We start from the raw sequence: 5,081 nt of genomic DNA, 5'->3' as shown, positions 1-5,081 counted from the left end.
CTTCTTCTTCTTCCTCTTTCTTCTTTTCTTCCTCCTCCTCTTTCCCCCCTTTCTCCTTCTCCTCTTCTGCTTCCTCCTCCTTTCTTCTCCTCCTCCTCTTCCTTTTCTTCCTCCTCTTCTGCTTCTTCTTCCTCCTTCTTCTTCTCCCGCTCTTCCGCTCCTCCTTTTCCTACACCTCCTTCTGTTCTTCTTCCTCCTCTTCTTCTTCCTCTTTCTTTTTCTCCTCCTCCTCTTTTTCCCCTTTCTCCTCCTCCTCTTCTGCCTCCTCCTCCTCCTCTTTCTTTTCCTCCTCCTCCTCTTCTTCTGCTTCTTCCTCCTCCTCTACCTCCTTTTCCCTCCCCCTTTGTCTTTTCCTCTTTTCCTCCTTCTCGCTTTCCTCCTTTCTTCTTCCTCCTCCCCTTCTTCGTTCTACTTTCTCTTCTTTTTCTCCCTCCTTTCCTCCTCCTTCTATTCTTCCACTCCTCCTCCTCCTCCTTCTTTTCCTCCGCCTACACTTTCTCTCCTCTCTCTTCCTTCTCTTCCTCCCCCTCTTCTTCCTCCGCCCTTTTCCTCCTCCTCCTCTTCTTTCTCTTTTACCTTTTGTTCTTCTCCCCTTCTCCTCCTCCTCTTCTTCTTCCTCCCTTTCTTTTTCTCTCTCCTTTACTTCTTCTCCTCCTTTCCTCCTCCTCTTCCTCCCCTCTTCTTCCTCCTCCTCTTCTCCCTTACCTTTCTCTTTCTCTCCTCCTTCAGTGGTGCCTCTCTTTCCCTCTTTCCAGAGAAGAGGCGTCTGCTTCTGCAAAGGCAAAGCCACTCGAAACGAAACGAGAGGAAAGGCTGGTGGCCGAAAATAAACCCCAGGGAAATTACAGCTTCAGAGCACTTCCCCCGAAGAGCCAGGCAGCTGGAGGCGGAGGAGGAAAAGAGAGAGAGAGAGAGAGAGAGAGAGAGAGAGAGGAGGAGGAGGAGGAGGAGGAAGAGAGAGAGAGAGAGGAGGAGGAAGAGAGAGAAAGAGGAGGAGGAAGAAGAGAGAAAGAAAGGGAAAGAGGAGGAGGAGGAGGAGAGAGAAAGAGGACGAGGAAGAGGACGAGGAGGAAGAGAGAGAAAGTAGAAGGAAGAGAGAGAAAGAGAAAGAGGAGGAGGAGGAGGAAGAGAGAGAAAGAGGAGGAGGAGGAGGAAGAGAAAGGAAGAGATAGAGGATGAGGAAGAGAGAGAAAGAGAAAGAGGAGGAGGAAGAGAGAGAAAGAGGAGGAGGAGGAAGAGAGAAAGAAAGGGAAAGAGGAGGAGGAGGAGAGAGAGGAGGAGAAGGAGAGAGAAAGAGGAGGAGGAAGAGAGAGGAAGAGATAGAGGAGGAGGAAGAGAGAGAAAGAGGAGGAGGAGAAGAGAGAGAAAGAGAAAGAGGAGGAGGAGGAATAAAGGGAAAGAGGAAGAACGAGAAAGAGAAGGAGGAGGAGGAGGAGGAAGAGAGAGAAAGAGGAGGAGGAGGAGGAGGAGGAGGAGGAGAGGGGCCGTCTTCTTCCCAGGGGCCACAGGGACACCAGGCTTCGGCAAGAGGGGCACAAGGGGACCCCCAACTCAAGCCAAGAGAAGACTTGCTGATGGGGAAACATTGGGCAACTCTTCAGTCATTCCCCTCTGGCCAACTATTCCGCAGTTATTCCCTATGGCCAACTATTTCCCAATGATCCCCTATGGCTAACTACTCCCCAGTGTTTCCCTATGGCCAACTATTCCGCAGTTATTCCCTATGGCCAACTATTTCCCAATGATCCCCTATGGCTAACTACTCCCCAGTGTTTCCCTATGGCCAACTATTCCGCAGTTATTCCCTATGGCCAACTATTTCCCAATGATCCCCTATGGCCAACTATTCCCCAATGTTTCCCTATGGCCAACTGTTCTATAGTCATTTCCTATGGCCAACCATTCCCCAATGACCCCCTATGGCCAACTATTTCCCAATGTTTTCCTATGGCCAACTATTCTACAGTCATTCCCTATGGCCAACTATCTCCCAATGATCCCCTATGGCCAACTATTCTGCAGTCATTCCCTATAATCCAACTATTCCCCAATGACCCTTTATGGCCAACTACTAGCCCCCAATGATTATTCTGCAATCATTCCTGGGATGTATTTGCGATAAGAGTGGCAGGAGCTAACTGCATTCTTGAGACCGCAACTTTTTAAAAAAAGAAGCAATGCATGCGTAATTGCGTGACTCTGACATCACTAGAAAGGAGAGGGCAGTGAAGTTTTGCGCTGACAAACTCACAAGATCAAGACAGTGCACCTGGTGGTTGCATTGGTTGCGTCACAGGTTCTACCCGTGAATGAAAAGTAGCAGTTTTATCACAGGGTAACAGCAGTTTGCACCCTGCATCATACAGTCAGAAGTGGTTTGTGCCATAACTGATAAGTGCAATAATCTCATCTGCAGGAACTGGTAGCAATAGGCTGCAGCACAGGGGGCTGAGCATCCCCTGTCCTGGTTCACCAAAGGCCCACACCAACTGATCATGCGTTTTTGGACCGTACTCATCCCATGCTTGGAGCCTGTGTGGTAAAGTCCAGCGTCAACACTGTCCAAAGGTTGAAGAAGTCCAAACTAGGAATCCAGGAGTCTCAACACAGGCAAAAGGAATGGTGGCCAAGAAACAAACAAGTTGCTTCCAGCAACTCCTTTAACAAACTCAGCTCTTAAATAGCCTGGTTCTAACCACAGCTTGCTTTCTTGCTTGCTGCTTAGCCTGCAGCCTGGCTGAGCATCTTAATTCTTTTGTTGGATCCTTTGGTTCCTCCTCCTTGCCTGAGGACTTAAGACCCCAGCCGTGTCTTTGAACCCAGCAGCACATAAGGGACACCATTTCACTGTACCATTGTGTTTAATGGGACTTGAGCATCCACGGATTTTGCTATTCATGAAGGGTCCCGGAACCAAACCCCAGCGGATACCAAGGGCCCAATGTATTCTTTTCCTAAAACGCTGCCTGCCATGAATTTGTGACATGCAATACAGCGCGGGTGCGCCTTACGCGGCCTTGAGCATATGTGCTCAAGCCACGGGGCGCGCACAGGGTGGAAGGGGCGGCACGTCCCATTCAATTGAATGGGCGCGTGCGCCCGTTGTGCCCTGCGCGCGCCCGCGCCGCCGTGCCACCATGCACAATCCCCATTGTTTCCAATGGGGCTCGAGCATAGGTGGAATTCGCCTTACGCAGAGGGATCCGGAACGGATCCCCCGCGTAAGGCGAGGACGGACTGTACAACCACATCGTACTTCAAAACTATTGTTTCGTCCATTGGCACTTTTGGGGGGGGATTAATACCAACTCATGAGCGTTTGGGGGAAGCGGGAGTCGTGTGACCCGTCCTGTCGGCTTTAGTAGCCATGTTACGGGGATCTTGGGATTTCGGCTGAAAACTCTCACGATTGCCCTGGGTGGGTTAACATATATTTCCCCGGATTAAAGAACAGATTTACATCTCAGAGAGAAGCATTTCCAGAGATTATCCAACTCAAGGCTTCTGCAGGGTTTGTCATCTTGCTCCTTTCCCCCCCCCCCCCACCCCTTTTTAGCGTCTATTTAAAATGCTAGTGCTTTAAAAAGGCTAAAAATAAGCATCAAGGGAAGGGCAGGCAGATAAAACAGTTCTCTCCTCGGTGTCTTGTCTCCTTTGCTTTAATTTTCTGGGGGAAATACATGTTAAAGAAAGGCAATTGCACGTTCTGCCGACTGAGCAGTGCCTTTGCAAGGTTGCTGCATCTTCTATGTGACATCCCTGCGCATACGTTTGAACATGATGTGTCTTCTCACCTCTCGGTCTTCTCTTGTCAGAGTTAAACGTATCCAGACCTCTCGGTCATTCCTCATATGGTTTGGTTTCCAGACTTTTTGTCCTCTGTGCATGTTCCAGATTCTTGAACATCAGTGATAGATCCCTACACTACCAAAAAGAAAGAGCATTTCGGTAAGTGTCAGCAAACTTAATACCAAACTAACAACATGCACTTGTGAAATGAAACACTTAGGGTAAGTAAGCCTTGCATAAGTAAATAAAAGCATTTTCAGCCTTCTAGAAACCTCCAGGGACAGGTTTTTTCTCCTTTTCCAGCTCCTACCTGTTTATCAGATCTATGGAGTTTATCACACTGGGGCTAATTTCAGCATTAAAGAGAGATTCAAGAGCATTTAAAGCACACACACCCCTTAATCTTCATTGCATTTTTTACTGCAATCTGCAGCATGCCACTGAAAATCTGTGTTTCTGGTGATGCAGCACTTAAATGCTGGTATTGCAACCACAATTGGTGCGATTTCAATCCCAGGGCTCCCAAGTTGACTGCCTTTCATCCGTTCGTAGGTTGGTAAAATGAGGACCCAGCTTGTTGGGGGCAATTGGCTTACAGACTGCAAACTGCTTAGAGAGTGCTATTGCTAAATGCTATTGCTGTCCTTCACCATGCTTCCTATGCCAATGCTTCTAAAAACCTTCCAGCTATGGAGAGGATGATGGGGAAAGGGGGACTGAGCAGGCATAAAAAGACTTTGTAAGAAGGTGCTCCTTCATCATGGGCAAAGGGCCTGAACAGAAAGGCCAAAATAAAGCTGCTTTGAGTCACTTTAGAGGTATGCTATTTAAATGCTGCATGCATCCTAAGAGGTCGGAAGCCGCGCCAAAACCATGCTCCAGTCCTAAGAACTGGAGTGCAACTTTGGCACAGCTTCTGGCCTCTTAAGATGCATGTGGAGCGTACCTCCAAAGTAACCCGAAGCAGCTTTATTTTGGCCAGTCTGTTCGGCCCCAAAGTTAACTGAGGTTTGCCTGTATACAATCCTTTAGATAACCTGGTCCTCCTGAGTCATATAAGGCTCCTATAAGTCATATAAGACAAACTAGCACTTTGGATTGGGCCCAGGAACAGACCAGTAGCCAATGCAGCCATTGCAACAAAGGAGTTGTTATGCTCCATTTAAAGTCATTGTTTCCAGACTGGCATTGATTTATTTAAAATGTACAACTCTGCTTTGTTCCTTCAAAAACATGCTCAGGGGAGCTAAGAATAGCAAAATGCACTCAGGGATCAACATCTTAGTGATGAT

This window comes from Sceloporus occidentalis, unplaced genomic scaffold (genome assembly GCF_023333645.1).
Source record: "Sceloporus occidentalis isolate IW3139 unplaced genomic scaffold, rSceOcc1.0.p SCAF_8, whole genome shotgun sequence".
Lineage (NCBI taxonomy): Eukaryota > Metazoa > Chordata > Lepidosauria > Squamata > Phrynosomatidae > Sceloporus > Sceloporus occidentalis.
The sequence above is the reverse complement of the archived record's forward strand: the minus strand, read 5'-3'. Positions refer to the sequence as shown.